Source organism: Haliotis rufescens, unplaced genomic scaffold (assembly GCF_023055435.1).
Source record: "Haliotis rufescens isolate VD_foot unplaced genomic scaffold, xgHalRufe1.0.p SCAF_13, whole genome shotgun sequence".
In the NCBI taxonomy this organism is placed as follows: Eukaryota; Metazoa; Mollusca; class Gastropoda; order Lepetellida; family Haliotidae; genus Haliotis; species Haliotis rufescens.
The window spans coordinates 15,129,575-15,152,739 of NW_025963813.1; the positions used below are offsets into that span (position 1 = coordinate 15,129,575).

Genomic DNA, 23,165 nt, shown 5'->3' on the forward strand with positions numbered 1-23,165 from the left:
ATGCATCAACCAGGTCAGCGAGCCTGACCAGCCGATCCGATCCCGTTAGTCGCCTCTTACGACAAGCATAGTCGCCTTTAACTGGCGAACAGAAATGATCCAGTGTCAAAATCCATGACACCATTCCCACTGTAAAACCGACGAAGAAACTATCCTTATTGTAATGTTCATTCATAAGGCATGATTAATGTTTTCGATAATGTAGTTCTACACCAAATGTCCCGAAAGATGAAGATGAATGGTGGTTAAGGTACCATGACGACACACTTTACTCTTAAGATCAACTCAAATATTTCGGAGCTCTGGAGTGTGTTTATGAAATTACCACGAAGTAATGTGCCTATCCTCACCAGGAAATAACTCAGGAATTGCCTGTCCGTTTATAACCATATGAAAAAGCGGGGGCTGAACAGAAACAACTCTAAAATGAGACGAAGCATACCAGCATTTTCATTCAATTTCAAACAAAATAAGTTAAATGTAAAAAAATATCGGCATTTCAGATTACACAAAATTGATTCCCAATCGGGTTTTTTTTAAACAAATTTTTTTTTGTGCAGATAACAAAAAATCCCCAATATCATCCTTGTGTGATTTCCTCATCCTTGATCGCTGTTGCAACACCACGTGCAATGTTGAAGGTCTTTAAAAACAATATGGTTCCCAGGAATGACTGTTAGTGTTCGCGCGACCATTACAGATAACCTCTTATTGACATCGAAATGTCACGATCGGTTCCTTATTCCCCCATGTATTTTATGGGTCTCGTGAATACTACACCGTCTCGTTCATTATTCATAGAAATGACGTCAGGGGGTGGATATTTATCGCAGTGATTCTCTTGAGTCATAACATAAAGCGAAAAGGGGGTTAAAGAGGTTTGGATAAGGGCATTTCAAATCGATATCTTTGACGTATGAGCTGAAGAGTAAACAATTTATTCCATAATCCGATGTACGCTAATTCAAGCGACCAGTCCATTTTCATATAATTCATAAAATATCTCTGCTGAAAGCAAGCCCTGTGTTGCTGATTTGTCATTCTTTTGATAAAATTAACAGAATATTCTTATTTTAAATTTTATTAGTTTAAAATGCTGGATTTGAAATGTTCGTTGAACGCAAATGGCGATAGGGTTTGGCAGTGCAAAGGGGCCACATCTGTTGACTAAAAGGAACATTTCCACATATGAAACATGTCGTGATTTCAATTTGTTTGTTTGTTACTTTGTTGTTTAACGCCGCACTCAGAAAAATTCAAGCTAAATGACGGCGGTCTGTAAATAATCGAGTCTGGACCAGACAATCCAGTGATTAACATCATGAGCCTCGATCTACGCAATTGGTATACGATGACATGCTTCAACCAAGTCAGCGAGCCTGACCATCCGATCTCGTGAGTCGCTTCTTACGACAAGCATGGGTTGCTGAAGACCTATTCTACGCCGGATCTTCACGGGACCATGATTTCCAAGGGATGTGAATCAAGGTATAAGGATTTTCAGAACATGCCCCGTAAGACAAAATAATCGCGTATTTGAGCTTAAAACACTTTTGCGATAATAAGCCAATTATATCTTAAAGAATTATCTCTATAAACCTTGTGTCATTCGAATTCAGAGGCACAGCATCATGTTTTTAAGATTTATGAAATATGTTTTGAATATGGAATTCAAAAGACTATATCACGAAATTCAAACCCCGGTAGGTTTATCCAGTAATTTTGCTTATTGTGAAGACTCGATTATTTACAGGGCATGGCATCGTCCCTCACTCACTCACTCATCAAATAAATATTGGATGCATCTGATATATTTTCTGGCAGTCGTTTTTTACTATTGGCGCACATTCCGCATTGGACGTCTTCCTTTGAATTGGGTTAATATCTGAATCTTATTTACAATAATAAACACGATACATCTACACACGAAAGACAAATCTACGTGAAGCTTTCAGAATATTTTATGTTAGGCGTGTCAAAGTATGGTTTCTATCCATACATGTATTTTTGCAGGTTAGTTTTGACGTCACACATTTGACACATATACTTTGAACGCTGGTGTGGGGCGGTCGGGTAGCCTTGTGGTTAAAGCGTTCGCTCGTCACGCCGAAGACCCGGGTTCGATTCACGATAGGGATACAATGAGTGAAGCCCATTTCTGGTGTCCCCCGCCATGGTATTGCTGGAATATTGCTAAAAGCGGCGTAAAACCATACTCACTTGAACACTTTGGGCAGCATACGCTCACCTTTTCGCGAACACATGGTGTCATCACTGTTTGATAGTGATTCAGAAACACATAGTCATGATATAGTCGGAATCGCTCTATCGACTCTGCTTTGTGCAGAGATTTCTATATGGAAAGGTTTTGTCACTTTATTTGACCACTTTAATTTAAACACTTTAACATGATAAATAGGGAATTATTCCGCTACGATCCAAATTAATCTTGAATGCCTCAAGGGAAGTTGTGATTGTGCAGCTTAAACGTTTAAAAACACCCGAGAGCAATCCACTGACTGAAGTGTTAATATCCTTGAGAGATTTTAAACTTATTTTGCCAAATTCGTTTATCTAATGAGATTTATCTCGTTGAAATGTATTTTAGATCACCGGCTGTGACCAGACCCTTAATATCCCAGCCCCTCCACTTGATAGAGTGAGCTGTCATGAATCCATCTGATCGAGCAGGTTTAAAGAGAGGTGGTCTGCACTTAACCTGCTTGTTACATCGAATACAGTTTGCTATTCTTAAAGAACATACTTCCACACTTAAAGAAAGTACTTGTATGTAAAATATAATTGCCTTGGATGTGAAATAACCGAGGATTACTCTCGCAGCGTCTTCTCCTCGACAAGTTGCTCGGGGCTAAGAGGAAATATTAGTATGGCAAGTTAGTTTGTTGTCATGGTAACTTTCAACTTAGCGTTCCATGAGAGTAAAAGAGATGTGTGTGAAAATATATAAAAGTACATGTGAGTGATTGTTGTTTTACGTCTCAGAAGGCAATATTCCTCCTCTATCACGTCCGCTTGTACATAATTGAATCTTTACAAAGCAAACCAGTGGCTGAAAACACGAGCACCAATCCACATCATCGAGTCAGCAAGTCATCGATCCTGGATCCTTAACCACAAAGCGTTCGAAGCCTTACGACATGTCGTAACTCTATAGTTTATCATAGGCTTACGGATATCGTAGTCCAACGAATGCTTTGTGGGTCGGGGCCTGACAATCCAATATTAAGCGCCCGCGGACGACAAGCAAACGAGTGCTGGGGATCTATTAAAACCAAGGATTCCAGTTGGTGAGTGTGTGAGTGAGTGTGGTAAAATACGATTTTTCGCAATAGTCCAAGTCACGAAAAACTTTCCTTCAAACATTGTTCCACTTCAGGTGGGAAGTCGAAACCGGGTCTTCAGTGTGACTCGATTATTTACAGGGCGCCGTGATATGGTTTGAATATTGCGGCGTTGAACAACATTCACTTTTCAACTCACTTTACGAAGCTTGTGGACATAGTGTTTGGGGTGAGTGAGTGAGTATGGTTTTACGCCGCTTTTAGCAATATTCCAGCAATATCACGGCGGGGGACACCCAAAATGGGTTTCACACATTGTACCCATGTCGGGAATCGAACCCGGGTCTTCGGCATGACGAGCGAACGCTTTAACCACTAGGCTACCCGACCGCCCCTCAGAGGGCTAGGAGAAAACATACCATTGTGTTTCCTCGCATGCAATTCGAAGCATCGACCTAAATAGGCGCCGTGGTTTTCGTGGATGAAATTTTGGGGTTCTTTCCTTCTAATGTATGCGTTTATCTTTTTTTTTTGCATGGCTTGATACGTTTTGAGTACATGTACTTGAATAAATGCAGTAAAAAATTAAATTGGAATCAGTTAAATGGTGTTGTAAATGTATAACGTCCGCGTCGGTTATCCGCCGACATTCCATTAAGCAGAAAAGGCAAGATAAGGCGAAACATATAATAAATGATCACTAAAAATCAGTAATGACTCCAGGTGTTCGCGAAAAGCATGTCTTCCCTACCGGCAACAGACCCGTGAAGACCCGGGGTAGACTAGGTCTTCGGCAACCCATTCTTGCCGTAAAAGGCGACTATGCTTGTCGTAAGAGGCGACTTACGGGTCAGTCTCAACTTGGTTGGTGCATGTCATCGTATCCCAATTGCGTGGATCGATGCTCATGATATCAATCACTGGACTGTCTGGTCCAGACTCGATTATGTACAGACCGCCGTCATATAGCTGGAGTATTGCTGATTGCGGCGTAAAACAACAAACCAACCAACCAACCGCCAACACCGCCACTCACACAATTTGCAAGAAAATGCAAGTGTTTGTCAGCTGACGTCGTACCGCAGTACTCTTGCCATGTGATAGCGGCCAGGACCGACTCCGTGGTCTAATGGTAGAGCGTCCGCCCGGAGAGCGGAAGGTCCGGGGTTCGATCCCCGGCCGCGTCATACCAAAAGACGTTAAAAGATGGTACTTGTTGTTACCCTGTCTGGCGCTCGGCATTAAGGGGCTAAACAAGGACTGGTCGGCTCGGAGTCAGTATACTGTGTCTGAGTGGGGTATTCATGTTAAACTGCGGCATGGTATCTTAGTGAGCTAGCATTATAAATCGGCACCAGTCTGGACTAGTACAAGCAGCCACACACACACACATACACGTGCATGCACGTCGCTATATAAGTGCAATAATCTTGGACGCGACGTTAAACCCCATTTCACCTCACCTGATAGCGGCCAGGAAACAATGGAGTCTCATCCATTTCTAATTTGACTTTACCGGCTAAACCACTTAACATTACAAGACGTAAGTAACTGAAATCCTATTCCTCAATGATCACTGTGTAATTTTCATGATTGTATATTTGTAGCAGATAACGTCCGGACTTATTGCAAGATTCTGTCGCACAGCCCACAAATACACACAGAAAATCACATTAACTTGGTTGATGTTGCAATTCCGTCTTGAATGTAATAAGCCACTGATACCTCTTGGGTTTAATTTGAAACAGTCCTTCCACACAATACATTTTAGTTCTTAATGATGAATCGCTTCTCTTTTACTAATAGGTTACCCGGGGAAACGCAAATGGAAGATGCCGAAGAGTGCGGATCAATTTCTAATTGTATGTAAGACATGATTCATCATCCGAATATATCCAAGCGACGTTCGTAGCTCATTCACCAATATTATTTGTTCAAACAGCATGATGAGATATGTAATCATTATCATATTTCATTGAAGGCGTTCGAATCTGTGTGCTCTGAGCTTAAAAGGATGCTTATATGGTACCGAGTAATACGGATAGTTACCCTGCCGGGCAAAAGTAAGTATCACCCATGGTTGATGGTGGCTAAAAATGAAAGGCAAGATGGGACGTATTTGATCCGGGGATCATAGTTCTATTTTGGGCCTTGAGTTTGCAGTGTTTCGGCAACCGTTTTAAGTCCGGTAACGTTTTGTTAACGTCTGTAATTTTTTGGTCAGATCCAAATTGGAAGTGTGTACCCCTTCTGCCCAGCAGTTTATAACCATACTCATAGCCAAAGGTTTTGCAAAGTCGGGGGTTCTGTATCTGTAAATTGTAACCATTTTGCACAATAATAAAAAGCAAGTGTTGGATGTAAAATTATTGTTTGTGAGCCAAATCTGACCAATGCTAACATTGTTCTTATAATGAAACAGTTAGATCATACCAAACCACCGTATAACGGAACGAGACCTCGTCAGTATGAATGACTTCTATGTGTTTGGTTATCCAATAATGGCTGATTGATATGTTCACAGGGACCATGGAGACACCAAAGAAGTGAGTGAGTGAGTGAGTATGGTTTTACGCCGCTTTTAGCAATATTCCAGCAATATCACGGCGGACCACCAGAAATAGGCTTCACACATTGTACCCATGTCGGGAATCGAACCCGGGTCTTCGGCGGGACGAGCGAACGCTTTAACCACTAGGCTACCCGACCGCCCCCACACCAAAGAAGCAACTCTATGAAATGCTATAAAACTCAAAAGCAATGCCACTTTGCCACTTCTGTCAGTAAAGAGGGTGTTCCCCCGTTAGCATTCCCATCCTATGTGATACGCCTGGGCATTCTCGTGACCTGGGCATCCCGATAACAACAATGACATGGTCACCTCCTCCAGTCTTGTCATTGATGCGTCAAGTTTGGTCTGTCATAAATCTTTTTAAAAGTTTTGCTGATGATTTTAATATTTTAATCTTGATCAAACAACTTTGGAGATAGAGTCGTATGACGATCTTTGAAATCTTCGTTTCATGTGCTCGTTTCAAATAGGAATAAATCTCCAATAAGAAGCAGAGTTCATTTACGAGTCCAACTACATAAAAACATGAATTTATGAGTTTATATAAGATAGCTACGCGATAAATCGCAGTAGAGAACAATGAAGAACAAAGCGTGATTTATTTCACGATGAAACATTGTTCTATCATGACGTCATTTCTGGAGATTCGAACATGCCCTCGCAATTTGATGACGTCATATATTGGACGATGGTATTTTTTTAGAGGGAGGTGTCAAGTGAGTTGTTCCCCATGGATGTAGCTGAGCAACGCAGATGAACGCACTGACTAAACGATCGCGTCCAAAAGTGAGAGAGATATGACAATCGGGATTGGGAGAAATGGTGAAGATAATCGACGTGAAAAATGTGAGAATACGAAAACTACCAAATCTCCCCCCCCCCCCCCCCCCCCCCCCAACACACACACACACATAATGTGGAGTTGACCGACATTGCCGAGGTCTGATTGTATTCGGGGAGTCATCATTATTTAAATACGAGCAAATGTTTTCTGACCTTGTACAATTTATTGACATTCTTAAAAACGCTGTGCATTTAAACGACGTTTATTCTCCCTGCAGCGTTTTATTGCAAGTTAAACAACTCCCAGTCGTCGTTTTATTCCCTAAATAAGAATTGTGGTTGGTTTCTTTCCTGCTTCTCCGACTAGTTTAGAAGATAAAACAATTACAATCTATTAAAAGACATATAATTTTCTAAATGAATCTTTATGTTAGCCGTAAAGTTCTATGATCCAACAAGTGTACAGACGATGTGGTCATTGAATATACTGCCGCTGTATCACTGAGTCACTCTTAATCGAATTCCAAAATACGTCACGTCTCACTGTAATGAGTTAGTACCAGACTGTCGGGACATTCCTTCAACAGCGTTCCTCTGGCATAATAACTAGTGTCATCGTGTGTTTTTTGTCAATTAATACTTCACCATTTCGTATTTTTCTAGTTTGCAGCTTCAAAGTATTCGAATCCAGGTCAATTGAAGGAAAATAAGGAAGTGAGGCACAATGGTATAAACGACTGCAGTATCCACCGACTGGAGAGCCACATGTCGGGAGAAGAAAGGCTTAGATAACACCGAAGCTACATTTTATAAAGAGGACATAGTTCTAAGGCCTCGGGAGATCAATCATCTGAAAGTTCACACACTTCTTCAAGCTGGTCATTTCCTGATTAGCGAAACATTGTGATGGGAAATATGGACTTAACGGCTTGGTTGAACAACATTGATGGACGAAGGGGCCGTCTTACATATGTAACAGGGGACAGCGTTTGACGGTTCTTTGTATTTTGGGGATATTGTAAAATGGTCGTCGGTATTGAGAGATCGACAGGGAATATGAATGGGTAAAGTATTATGTAAATCTAATTCGGACGTATTCGTATTCGTTTCACTGTCATGTGAACATTGCATAAGAGTAAAACATACATTGCGTCAATTAAACATTTCAAACACGCTACTGTTAAAAACTCGGCGGGGTGGAGGGGTAGCCTAGTGGTTAAAGCGTTCGCTCGTCACGCCGAAGACCCGGGTTCGATTCCCGACATGGGTACAATGTGTGAAGCCCATTTCTGTTGTTCCCCGGCGTGATACTGCTTGAATATAACTAAAAGCGTCGTCAAACCAAACTCACTCACTCACTAAAACCTCGGACATTGTCGCGATCGTTTGACAATTGTTGATTTTGCACTGCTGGTCAAACAAACGAACCGCGAACGCGAACGCGATCGCGAATTCCGCGCGCATGGCGCGATTGAAGGGGCGTTTCTTTGATCAGTTTGCGAATGAAGTTTCCCAGAGTGGTACATTCGGCACCACTCGCCTCTTTCCGTAACCTGCAAGAAGACACGTCCCCCCGTCGATGAATGTTAGGTGCGAAAATACGACAAACCAATCAGAATGCGCGTATGATTTCAAGTTCTTCGTCAAAGAATCCCTCAGATATAATTTTTGATTTTACATATGTCTTGCATCTAAAAATATACCTAAGACACAGTTAAATGTGTTCAATCATACCGTATAATTCCGCATATCCTGATTTGCTTTAATTTGCATCTGATGTATAAATTATATAATAAATGGGAAAATATACGCAATTGTTTTAGGTATGCCCGTTTGCGCTAAGACGGAACCCGTTCGCAAAAATGGCCACGAGAGGGGCACGAGTCGTTATTCGGCTTGTCCCGGAATAACACGAGTTGGTCACGAATGAGAGTGGTAGTGTGCTGGAATTAGATTTATCTGCCCTTGTTAGGAACATGAACATGGCGGGCTTGATCGTTCAAGATGTGTCTGGGTGAGACAGTTTCTACGAGGCTTAACGTAGCAATATAAGGGCGCCGAGAGTCAAGACAAGGCCTTTTTCGACCTGACTTGTGCGGATTAGATATCTATTTGGCCTTCAGATAGGCCTCTTTCACGACATACAATAATGATATAATTCTAAACATTCGTTAGCCAGGAGCTACCGGGTGAGGTGAGGTGAGGTGAGGTGAGGTGAGGTGAAATGGGGTTTAACGTCGCGTCCAAGATTATTGCACTTATATAGCGACGTGCATGTACGTGTATGTGTGTGTGTGGCTGCTTGTACTAGTCCGGACTGATGCCGATTTATAGTGCTAGCTCACTGAGATACCATGCCGCAGTTTAACATGAATACCCCACTCAGACACAGTATACTGACTCCGAGCCGACCAGGCCTTAATGCCGAGCGCCAGACAGGGTAACAACAAGTACCATCTTTTAACGTCTTAATTGGTATGACGCGGTCGGGGATCGAACCCCGGACCTTCCGCTCTCCGGGCGGACGCTCTACCACTAGACCACGGAGGCGGTCCCAGGAGCTACCGGGAGGACAGTGATCCATTCAGATAATTTTCATCGCTAATTTGACTTACTTTTTAAAGGATAATCAAGACTGGGTATACTCTGGCTTTGATGTTTCATATTTAGTGCAAGAACAGTTATTCTAGGGTCTGCTACTTATTGCCGCTGACACAAATTTGACCCACTGTATTGTGATTGTTCACCTGAAACTCTGTGTGTGCGTGCGTGCGTGCATGCGTGCGTGCGTGCGTGCGTGTGTGCGTGTGTAAATAATTGATTATTCATTGATATTCCGTGGTCATTTTCTGATTTCACAAATTAGTTCTGTGCGTAACGATTTCCCTATCATAATCTGCGCTTTAATTTTAAAAATCCCCTTTGGAAAGACAACGTTGGGAGTTTCACTATATGTGACCCACGAGGAGAAAGGGGACCGTGTGGGTGCTAGGATACAATTGAGCTCTGACGTCATAAAGACGTTTGACGTCTACTTACTTCAGTGTGAGGACTGTACAATAATATCTTATTCTTCTCTCGTTTGTTCGTAATGTAATAAAAACATTATTTGAAAACCTTTCAGCATACATATCTTCTTTCAATTCAGACAGTATGTCTAAAAACTGTAATTATTTCATAAATAGTTAAAAGTCGGAAAATCGCTGTAATAAATATATATTGAAGCTTGTGAACTGTATTTTTATGTGCCGAATATCCTGTTGTTTTAAAATAGAATGAAAAGTCAAAATGTGATTTTCACCAATATGATCCCTTATCTCCTGCAGTAGTGGGGGCGGTCGGGTAGCCTAGAAGTTAAAGCGTTCGCTCGTCATGCTGAAGACCCGGGTTCGATTCCCGACATGGGTACAATGTGTGAAGCCCATTTCTGGTGTCCCCCGCCGTGTTATTGCTGGAATATTGCTAAAAGCGGCGTAAAACCATACTCACTTACTCCCGCAGTAGTGGTTCACATATATGGATCCACTGGAGGGGAAAATTATGAAAAATGTGCAATCATGGTGACAGTATTCACGCGCAAAGGTTCATGCGAAGGTGCGAAGAAAAGCTATATCACGAACGTTGAACCTGACCTTTATATACATCAGAGGGAGTGGTTGAGTGGGGATCCCTCGTCACAACGAAGGCCCGAGGATAAATCGTTATATGATCATAAGCACAACATACAAAGCCCCGCTGTTGGTGTTCTCTGCTGTGATACTGATGACAACCCGATTCCTCTTTAAGTGGGCTCTTAAGATTGGGTTAAGTTTCACGGGGGAGATCGGGTCGCCTAATTGTGATAGAGTTTATTCCGTAAAGAGGCCACCGGCTCATTATACAGTGTACAGTGTTTGTTTGTTTGTTGTTTAACGTCGCATTCAGCAACATTCCAGCTATATGACGACGGTCTGTAAATAATCGAGTCTGGACCAGACAATCCGGTTATTGACATCATGAGCGTCAATCCACGCAGCTGGGATACGATGACATGCATCAACCAAGTCAGCGAGCCTGACCACCCGACTCCGTTAGTCGCCTCTTACGACAAGCATAGACGCCTTGTACGACAAGAATGGGTTGCTGAAGGCCTATTCTACCCTGGATCTTCACGGGTCCGGTGCACAGTGAGATATGTTAACACTAACAGTGATACGTTGTCGCGATGTTTGCTCGTTACACTGAAGGCCCGGGTTCAATGGCCACAAAGGTTCAATATGTGAAGCCAATTCTCTGTTTCTCTGTGTCCCTTGCCCTGATATTTCTGGAATGCTGAAATGAACCGGCGTGAAATACACTCACACTACTTGTTTAACGATGCACGGAGTGAGTGAGTATTGTTTAACGCCGCTTCAGCAATCTTGCAGCTATTGGCGTCGAGAAATGTCCAGCTTTGCAACATGTGAACAAAATATACTTAAAGTTATGTTGCAAAATGATTGAAATATTAATCACATGTTACATTCAAAAGTGAAAAACTGACTGTTTAAATGAATTATATTTTGTCATAGAGAAGGATTTTAATGAATTATCGTTGCTTCACAACTGCAACCACATATTGAATTTCAGTTAAGACAAACTTATCACCTCGCGAATTTCTATATTTCTTCCGCCCGCCAAACCATTTGGTCACAGACTAAAACAGGAAATTATTCATATCCGACATTAGATACGTGTATTTTAAAGTGCTTAGACACAACAAAGTAACACTCGTAAGAAAGTGCATATCTTTCATGTTTTCATGTGTTTACAAATACCTACATAGTTACCAATAAATGCTTTTTAGATTATGTTTAAGTGGTTATTTTAGCTATCGATATTCATACAGAGGTGTCAAACGTTTCGTTTGACAGAGACGTATCTCCATAGAAATAGCTATCTGCACATTCACTTGTATTTATACATACTTGAAGATCTTTATATGATGTTAATTCTTTAATTACAAAAGCATTCAATAACCCGCATAAAAACACTTCACCTCTTTAAATAAAGATAACATATTAATAATCTGACATTGTTTTTCATTTTATGAATAATCTTACGAAACTGAATACAATATTGTTCTTGTTAAAATCAACCCTCTTGAAGACGATTCAATTTTTCTTTCCGAAAGAGGAAGCTAAGCGCGTCTACCAGTTAAGTTTTTACGACAAAATCTCGCATTACTAACGTCGAGTATGACCAGCATGTATAAATCTTGACATGTATCAATCCGTATGAAAGAATTTATTTCTAAAATCCTCTGCCAATAATTCAAAAACTCTATTACTTTTAATTCACGATGATATATAAATTAAAAGTTAAACTTTGTAAACGTTACCTTATAGTCAGTGTAAACGTAGTCATCTTCAGCTATACTCCTTGTCGCGACACAAGTCCACAACGTCACGCAACACAGAAGAAACCAACAAAAAGTTCTCGTAGAGGCCATTGTTAAGGCGTGGAAAGACTTCACAACTGTCGATATACGCCTGGTCCCAAATAGTGCTAGGATTCGCCTCCGATCTCACACTCAACAGCTTGGATCACATTTCCAGAAGCCAGAAAGGCGTGATATAGCAATACAGACGAGTTTGTACCCAGTGTGAAGATCAATACTGCGATAGAGAAATACTAGTAATTCTGAAGCCCCTTGCAGTAAGCTAGCCCACCTTAGTTATATAGTACCTTAGTTATAAGAGGGTGAGTCCTGTTCCGGGCTTGACCAATATAGACGCAGGCACGCCCATGGGTTGTATCGGGGATTCAATGAATCAATGGTTTCTGTTGTTTCAGAGAACATTGATTCAGATTGGTTGATTGGAGACAGGTCGATGAGGTCGCTTGGATTGGACACTATTGTGTGAAATAGAAACATAATGGCTTGGGCGATGGTGGGTGTTAACCAATGGGGAGTTACCTCGCCAGCCAGATGGCGATGATGCAATACCTTCAGGCTCTACTGTTATGCTGTGATTGCTTTGGTGGGATTTTTACTGAGGAGTAGCTGCTCATCTTGCTCAGAAGTTAATGTCGTACCACGTTTAACCATGCCGGAATACGAGCGTGTGTTTGTACCGAAGCATGTATAGGAGTGAGTGCCTTGTACTGAAGCATGTATATGAGAGTGTGCTTTGTATTGAAACATGTATATGAGTGAGTGCCTTGTACTGAAACATGCATATGAGTGAGTGCCTTGTACTGAAGCATATATATGAGTGAGTGCCTTGTACTGAAGCATGTATATGAGTGAGTGCCTCGTACTGAAACATGTATATGAGTGAGTGCCTTGTACTGAAACATGTATATGAGTTGGTGTGCTTTGTATTGAAGCATATATATATGCGTGAGTGCTTTGTACTGAAGCATGTATATGAGAGTGTGCTTTGTATTGAAACATGTATATGAGTGAGTGCCTCGTACTGAAGCATGTATATGAGTGAGTGCCTCGTACTGAAACATGTATATGAGTGAGTGCCTTGTACTGAAACATGTATATGAGTGAGTGCCTTGTACTGAAACATGCATATGAGTGAGTGCCTTGTACTGACACATGTATATGAGTGAGTGCCTTGTACTGACACATGTATATGAGTAAGTGCCTTGTACTGAAACATGTATATGAGTGAGTGCCTTGTACTGAAACATGTATATGAGTGAGTGCCTTGTACTGAAACATGTATATGAGTGAGTGCCTTGTACTGAAACATGCATATGAATGAGTGCCTTGTACTGAAACATGCATATGAGAGTGTGCTTTGTATTGAAACATGTATATGAGTGAGTGCCTCGTACTGAAACATGTATATGAGTGAGTGCCTTGTACTGAAACATGTATATGAGTGAGTGCCTTGTACTGAAACATGTATATGAGTGAGTGCCTTGTACTGAAACATGTATATGAGTGAGTGCCTTGTACTGAAACATGTATATGAGTGAGTGCCTTGTACTGAAACATGCATATGAGTGAGTGCCTTGTACTGAAGCATGCATATGAGTGAGTGCCTTGTACTGAAACATGTATATTAGTGAGTGCTTTGTACCGATGGACGTCAATAAGGGAAAGCATGGTCTGACCTACCGGTACCTCAAAAGTGTATATGATGATGTCGGAAAGACACCTATTATCATCATCGTCTGTGATCCATTATCTAACTTGAGCATGTTTACACCATGACAATATCCTATTGAGGTGCTAGAAAGTATCCTAACGTTCAAGGCAAGCTAAAAATCAGCAACATACCACCACTGTGATAACCCATCAAACAAGTATTCAAAACAGACACAGAATTGAAATTGAAGTTTAAGTTGTTCTAGATACAGGGTTTCAAAGAAAACCCCACCGATTGTATAGCATTACGATGGCCGTTCGCGGTTGATGATTTTTCAGAGGTATGGCAGCATTCCATTCCTCAACAAACAGTATGTATGATTCTACAATGTCATTTTAAGAGGAAGCGAATTGTAATGCCACAGTCAATAATATTTAATCTTTTGTTTGTTTGTTTCTTTGTTTTTAACGCCACACTCGGCAATGTTTCAGCCATAAGACGGCGGTCTGTAAATAATCGAGTCTGAACCAGACAATCAAGTGATTGACATCATGAGCATCGATCCATGGAATCGGGAAACGAGGACATGCTTCAACCAAGTCAACAAGCATGACCAGCCGATCCCGTTAGTCGCTTTTTACGACAAGCATAGTCGCCTTTTACGGCAATAATGGGTTCTGAAGACCTTTTCTAACCCGGATCTTCACGGGTCTCAGCTTGGTGTGGACCAGGCAAATCCGTGACTCCATGCATGATCAATAACCTTAGCCATCGGGAACAACGACACGCAATTAACACAGTCACCTCACCACCCGAGCTATTTTAGTCGTTTCATAAGACATATTGGTTACAAGGGACAGACTCTACCCTGGAATCCCCACAGGTAATGATTATCGGGCTACTCTCATATTCTCTGCTGTCATTAACATATATATTGTTTTGTGCTAACATTACCAGAACAATGACAACATGTATGTCTTCTCATAATCGGGGTTTCGTTTGCTGCCAAATGTTTGCTTCATGTGTAGGGTTGCGTCCATTTGGCGTGCAAGAGTCCTACAGTGGTAGGTTCGTACACTATATTGGCCCTGATCATGTTTCTAGGATTGTCAATATTATACTCGTGCGCGTTTCACCAAGTTGGTTGTTGGTTGGTTGGTTGTTAAACGCCGCACACAGAGTATTCCAGCTATATGACGGCGGTCTGTAAATAATCGAGTCTGGGCCAGACAATCCAGTGATTAATATCATGAGCATCGATCCACACAATTGGGATCGATGACCTGCATCAACCAAGTGAGCGAGCCTGACCACCCGATCCCGTTAGTCGCCTTTTACGACAAGCATAGTCACCTTTTACGGCAAGCATGGGTTGCTGAAGACCTATGCTACCCCGGAATCTTCACGGGTCCGTTTCACCAAGTGATCAACGACTAAAATATGCATCACTCGAGCTTCCTTCCCACATGCTGACACGCCGTTATATAATTGAAACAATGTTCAAACCGCGTTGAACCAAATTCTCTCATTCCTTATTGTCCCAGTCTGGTTTTAAAATCTAAATATGTATGTATTGGACAGTTGTATCAAGGGCCAAATCTGCAGTGACCAAGACATCCACTGATGGTTCTGGAAGAGCAAAGAATAACGTCTGTTTCGCGAACACCCGGTGTCATTGTTGTGATCTTTAAAATTATTTTCCTGTGTTTGATGGAAGGATATGAATTAAAGTCATGAACGTCTTTGCTTTGGCGAGAAGAAATTATTCAAAACGTGCTTCATTCCCACAGAAAGACGTGATTGACGGTAATGCATAACTATTATAGTGTCATTGAACTAAGCTCTCTCTGAGTAATTATAATTTTCAGTAAACGTACATTTGAAATATGATATTAAGACGGAAGCGAATCGTGTCTAGTGATATTTAATGTTTTTGTCCCTGAGAATGTTTCATTTTTTTTAGTGAAAGGGTTTCGAGTGGGAATATCTCATTGGAATTGACGTTAGCTTTATGCATAAATGAATAATTCTAATGAAATTGAAATTTTGCAAGAAAAGTTTTTAGCACATTGACCATTCCTTGTTTAATATCAGTTTCATGATATTTTTTTACGATGAAATGTCACTATAGGAAGAAATGGAGAATAAAAAATACAAATTGTCACCATTGGTAACCTGGACACAGGTGAAAACGCAGATCGATTCGTTTAGCTTAATGTCCCTTCCTGCAACAAGCCATTTCAGTGACAGGTTGGACCTAGCCAAGATCATCGGACGCAGATTTAAGAGAGCTTAAAGTCTCACTGCGCATGGTTGCGATTGTCGTGTAGGAAGATACAATGACAACATGGGCACCATAGAAACATGCACAAAACAACGAGAATAGTCATTATTCGGACGTGTGTCTAATTAACAAAGACACATAGTTTACAACACGCGATAGTCATCAAATTCGGCCAACCACATCCATTCATCAACCTGGCTCCGTCTGTGGTTCTTCCGGCTTGGACGTGTACCACCCTTTAGCCAAAATGACTTTCGGTAATGAGGTGCGAATTTGAAATTCGGGCCAAACATTTGCTTGACCAAGACATGCCTGATCCAAATTTTCTGAGAAATAATTACAATGCCATTTGTTTGTTTGTTTGTTTGTGTGTGTGTTTGTTGTTATACGCTGCAAACACTATTCCAACTGTTTCAGGACGGTCAAGACTAAATTTTCAAGCCGCTGTCGTGTGGCCAGAGTACTGCTGCCCGGGGTCAACCAACAAATAAACCAATGTTTTGTGTGTGTGTCGGTGCATCCAGAAGGGCAGAAGATGCTTACCATACACCTGTCACCATTTATTTTCACTGACCCATTCATTTTTTTTTTACCTTTTACGTTCAATGGGATCTGTTTCGGCATATAATTATGATTATCCTCCACAATGCGTTTTGCAGGTGGGTATTAAAAACGACACTGTTTGTCTGTCCGTGCGTCCGTCCGTCCGTCCGTGCAAGATGTCGTTTCCGGAGAAGATCTTCAATACCGTCCAATATGTCTTTACCAAACTTGGAACATAGATACATGTAGGGTAAGTGGTGAAGTGGTGCTTTTTGTTTGTTTGGGATTTTTTTAAACATAGTTTTCGAGTTTTCCATGGCAACAAATTTGATCTAGACTGAAAATGGCGGTAGTGTTTGTTTCTGGAGCAGATCTTCAAATCCGTACAATATTTTTTTCACCAAACTTGGCACATAGATAGGTATAGTGGTGAACTGGTGCCTTTTGATTTTTGTGATTTTTAAACAAATATTTTTTTATATTTGGGATTTTAAAAAAAATATGTTTTCATTTTTGGATTTTTTTTAAAATATAGTTTTCGAGTCTCCATGGCAACAAGTTTCACGTATTTATACACGAAGAAGAATTTACGGTTTCGTGGGATATCGATGACTTTTGTTTTGTTATTTAATGGCGTTGCGTTTTATATTTTTACGATGCATGATGAAAGAATTCGAATGTGTCAGTAAATTGGGTTTTACGCCGCTTGGAACAGTTGAAAGCTCAAATTATTACAGCATAATTGCTTTGTTTAGAGGAAACCTCAAACCCCAAATCGCAGACAGTCAGGGATGAGATTGTGACAGCCGTACTCGCCCTCCATATCATTATCCGAACGCATCTGGGATTCAAACCAGCCCAACACAAGAAGTGACGACTCGCTCAACCACTGGACCACAGTGTCAATGAGTGCAATAAGGTCACTGATGATTTTTGTTGCCCTTCACGGATTATATATTCTGCCGGAAATATTAATTGATCATGCTTAAGTTATACGCGAATCACGATCGAGACCTGAAATATCTAAACATTGTAATTTTTCATGTCAACAATCAGAGGGGAACAATATTAACCAAGCAAAACATGGTTATATGTAAGATTATCCCGATATCCTGATATATTGTTAGTTTGATTTATTCGGAATGAATGAGTATACGAAATTAAATGAAGAAATTATGTAACTCACCTGATAATATAACAGAATCATTCTGGTTTGGTTTACATGTCCCCCCACCTTTTTGGCGGTTGCTTGTAGGTATGTTTACAGAGATATAATAGACAAAATTCTTTCCGTGAGCATAATAATCTTCTGAATCACCATCAAATAGTGATGATACCTGGTGTTCGCGAAAAGGTAAGTGTATTCTGTCCCACCGTTGGCAATTGTCAACAACAAATGCAAAGCAAGTCAATTGTTCACCTGAGAAAGCATGGGAAAATATAGGATAAGTCAAAATAAGGAACTGCATCAGACATCAGCAATGCGTCAAATTTCGAAATGTCCTCCACATGTCTACCACAAAGCATTTTGAAAGCCGTATGAAGCTTTTTTTTTTTTTTTTGTTATTTAACGCTAAACTAAGCAATAATCAAGTTATATAACGGAGGTTTAGAAATAATCAGACAATCCAGAGATTGACATCACGAGCATAGATCAACGCAATTGTGATACGATAACATGCATCAACGAAGTCAGCGAACCTGACCACCCAATGAAAGCTTTGAAAACGCACAGAGGATTGTTTAGGATATATTAGACATATAACAAATATTAATGAAGTAATTAACGTTTCAAGTGCAACATAAGGATGCGTGTTGGGCCCGTTGTCTGAGTTCGAATCCCGTTTGGTGTTTATGGAAGCGGACAAGATCACGAAAACACACCTTCCGTCATTAATATTACCAGAGCAAACTGTTCCTTGAAATGCAAATGCACGTGCAATCCCTGGAACCCTGGAATTGGAACGATGCCACGACTGAGTTTACAAGAGAGCGTGCTCTTGGGCTGCTCGATGCAGGAACCTCGAAGACAGCCGTTGCAGGACGGTTCCACGTCAACCAGTCAACCATAAGCCGTCTCATTAGCCGCAATCAGCAAACAGGAAGTGTTGCGGACCGCCCTCGACCTGGACAACTTCCGGTCACAACACCCAGACAAGACCGACAGATTCGACTTGCACTGTTCAGAATGGCAACAGCAACAGCAGCGAACACAGTCGGTAGACATGGGGGACAAATTCGACCCATTACGGTCATTCTACGGCTGTGACAATCTGGAATACGCTGCCGACATCCTTGCCGTGGTCCAGCGTTGCAACCCCGACACCGTCAAGCCCAACGTCAATTTGCCCAACAGTATGGCTGACAACCATGGCTTTTCTTTCGTAGAATTGTGTTTTCTGACGAGACACGTTATTGCTTTTCATTTGTGGATGGTGGAGAACGTGTGTATCGACGACGTCGTGAACGTTACGCCAATGCATGTGCCAGGGACCGAGATCGATTTGGCGGTGGCAGTGTCATAGTTTGGAGAGTAATGAACGCACGTTTCAGGAGTGACCTTCACGTAAACCATTTTGATCTCACAACACAGCGCTATGTGTAAGAAATTTTCAGGACTAAAGTCGTTCTATTGTTGTGACGTTATCAACGACCCCAACGTCATGTGATCTTTCAGCATGACAATGCTTGTCCACATGCAGAAAGAGTGGCAAATGCCTTCGGCCATCAAGCTGGAATCACTGTGATGATCGGGCCTGCCTATTCACCAGATCTGAACCCCATTGAACATTTGTGGGATGAACTTGGGAGACGGGTTTACTGACGTCAGCCACCGCCAGCCAACGTTGCAGACTTGACCTTGGCCTTGCAGCAAGAGTGGAGGAACATTACACCGCTTTTAGTAATATTCCAGCAATATCACGGCGGGGGACACAAGAAATGGGCTTCACACATTGTACCCATGTCGGGAATCGAACCCGGGTCTTCGGCGTGACGAGCGAACGCTTTAACCACTAGGCTACCCGACCGCCCCCACCCATTTTGAACCCTCTGTACTGATTGGAAACAGTACATGTCTTCTGTCTGAGATTGACTGCATATTCGCCATGTCATTAAGAAATAATTACAATTGCCTCACAGCCATGTCTCTTGTCATTTTTCTTCCAAACGAAAATCGGTTGTTAGTGTATACTTTGATTTTTAAGAAAGACGTGAGTCACTGCGATGACTCACACGCATGCAACAAATGCATCGGTCTTTACGCAAGGTTTTAATTTTGACATGATGAAATAACCTACATCTTTATTCGTATTGGAAACATGTTGGTGTGGAATAACATTCCAGTCATTCTTGCCCCGAGACACGAATTTTATCTTTATGTGACTCACCGGTTGTTTTTTTGGTGCAACGTTTCAGTAATTATATTCTCATTATTTCTAATCCAAGAAGATTCCAAAGAGCGGCATACAGCTCAAAAGTAGTTTGGTCAAGTTTACAACATTCAAGGCCTCAGCAAAGATTTCAAAAAGTTTGTTTGTTAAGATGAACATGTGAATTTCCTTTGCCTATGTTTGTGATGGGTGCCACCGGTGGTGCAGGATACACTAGTGAGTGAGTGAGTATGGTTTTACGCCGCTTTTAGCAATATTCCAGCAATATCACGGCAGGGGACACCAGAAATGGGCTTCACACATTGTACCCATGTCGGGAATCGAACCCGGGTTTTCGGCGTGATGAGCCAACGCTTTAACCACTAGGCTACCCGACCGCCCCGCAGGATACACTAACCTTAGTGATAGTGATTCCTTAACACATGGTGATGATGCAGTCGGACTCGTTCAATGGACTCTGCTTATAGCAGAGATTTCTTGTGGCAGTGGCAAAGGTCTTGCCGTTTTTATCAAGATAGTTAATAATGGTTGGTTTCCAATTGAGTTTTTTATTATAGAATTTCAAACAAAAATGTATTATCATTAGTTTGGGAGTCTGCTTGTTGAGAGCTCATTTTGTCATTGTTGTTTTACGCCGCACAATGAGGAATATCCATGTACGCAGTTGGGATCCCGTAAGTCGCCTCTTACGACATGGATTGCTGAAAATCAATTCTAACCCTGGTTTTGCGGGGTTATTTTTCTTTTAGTAAGTGGGTGAGTATGATTTAACGCTGCTTTAAGCAATACCAAAGCGGGGGATATACAAAATGGCTTCACCATTGTATCCATGAAAGGAATCGAACCAGGGTCTTCGTCGTGACGGGCGGGCGCTTAAACCACTAGACCACCCCATCGTGTTATAACATATACGTGTAACATATTAGAAAAGACTGTGGTCAACTAACTTTTCTACTTGACTATAAAAAACCCAACATCTTTCTACAAATTTGAACGAACTTCAAACAATGCCACGACTTGACTCACACAACATCGTCATCCTTGGCCATCCAGATCACCAGATTTGAACCCAAATGAGCATTTTGGGGATGAACTCGGCCGTCGTCTTCGACAACGTCATCCACATCCTGAAACACATATGACTCAAACACTGAAGGAGGAACGGAGCTCGAGAAGGATTCCCTTGGGTAGAAATCAGAGACTTTACAGTCAATGCCATGGCGTTGCCGTGCGGTTTTGTAAGCACGTAGTGGAGATATTGAACTTGACGTCACCACTGACCATCTGCACGACATCCGAGTGTTAGGAAATCCGGAACATCATGCAGACAAACTGTGTTGCTCCAATTATGTAAAATTTCATGTTTCACAGAACAGCTGTTCATTCCCTACCATGCTTTGTCATATGCCCATTAACGGTTGAATTAAGTAAGGATAAGAATTAATGGATGAACAACTTCTTTATTTCAATTAAGAGCGACGTTTCGATGTAGGTTCTAACACCGTTATCAAGCAAGTGATATACAGAGTGTGGTTGACAAGTATATATACAAGTAGGAGGCAATGTTTATACAGAAGAGTAGATATTGTTATACTGAAGTAGAGAAGGCTGTTATGTACACACAAGGGTAGTGATGACAATCATCGGTGAAGTCAGTGACATAAACAAAGGATGAAGCCAGTATCATAAACAACGGGATTATGTCTGATTGGGGTCTTTGATGAGTTGATGGTACGCCGGGGGTATGTAATAGCCTTGGTCACGGTTGACTGATAGCTGGAGTCTTTTGATGTTGATGGTGAGGTGAGGTGAAATGGGGTTTAACGTCGCGTCCAAGATTATTGCACTTATATAGCGACGTGCAGGTACGTGTGTGTGTTTGTGTGGCTGCTTGTACTTGTCCGGACTGATGCCGATTTATAGCCTAGCACACTGAGATACCATGCCGCAGTTTAACATGAATACCCCACTCATAAAGTATACTGACTCCGAGCCGACCAGTCCTTGTTTTAGCCCCTTAATGCCGATCGCCAGTCAGGGTAACAACAAGTACCATCTTTTAACGTCTTTTGGTATGACGCGGCCGGGGATCGAACCCAGGACCTTCCGCTCTCCGGGCGGACGCTCTACCACTAGACCACGGAGGCGGTTGATGTTGATGGCTTTTGAAGAAGAAGAAGAAGAAGAAGAAGTTTCCTGATTTTGAAGACTTTGAGGTTGGTGGTGAGGGCTGTGACTCTCTCCCACTGAATGCTGTGGCTTGGGTTGCAAACGGTTGAATTGTTAAGCTATGCAGTTCTCTCTGTGGAGAGTCGATTTCAGGATGTCCAAGTAGATTTACAATGAAAATACAAGTGACGGCTGATAAGCTCTGCCCCTAACTACGAAGGGTGTACAAGTATAGTACATGCTTAACACTTATGCACGTATTGTGTACATGATTACGGGCTGCATTTGAATATAAATAAAGCTACAAACCCTTTCCATATCCAATAGAAATCTCTGCATTAAGCAGAGTCGATTGTACGATTCCGTCGATATCATGAACATGTGTTTAGGAATCACTATCAAATAGTGAGCGTATCCTGCCCCACCGGGGGCACCCGTCACAAACACAAACAAAGGCAAGTCAATTGTTCACCCGAAAAAACACGGGTACAAGTCAAAATAGGGAATTGCATCGGGCATCATTCTTGTCACTGATGCGTCAAATTTGGAAATGTCCTCCACATGTCTACCATAAAACCTTTTGAAAGCTTTACTGAGGCCTTGAGGTGAGGTGAGGTGAGGTGAAATTGGGTTTAACGTAGCGTCCAAGATTATTGCACTTATATAGCGACGTGCATGTACGTGTGTGTGTTTGTGTGGCTGCTTGTACTAGTCCGGACTGATGCCGATTTATAGTGCTAGCTCACTGAGATACCATGCCACAGTTTAACATGAATACCCCACTCAGACACGGTATACTGACTCCGAGCCGACCAGTCCTTGTTTTAGCCCCTTAATGCCGAGCGCCAGACAGGGTAACAACAAGTACCATCTTTTAACGTCTTTTGGTATGACGCGGCTGGGGATCGAACCCCGGACCTTCCGCTCTCCGGGCGGACGCTCTACCATTAGACCACGGAGGCGGTCTACTGAGGCCTTGAACGTTGTAATCGTGATCAAACAACTTCTGAGCATGACGCTCGTTGAAATCTTGGTAGAAAGAGCAAGCTC

The 23,165-nt window shown here is 41.8% G+C and overlaps 1 long non-coding RNA gene across 1 annotated transcript in view; it reads right to left on the minus strand.

The window, feature by feature from the left end:
- Positions 1-12,429, minus strand: part of LOC124123182 — a 58,125-nt gene extending 45,696 nt beyond the window's left edge. The window contains exon 1 of the long non-coding RNA XR_006859277.2: positions 12,017-12,429. This is a non-coding gene — a long non-coding RNA (uncharacterized LOC124123182). The remainder of the gene's footprint in view (positions 1-12,016) is intronic.
- Positions 12,430-23,165: the final 10,736 nt, after the last annotated feature.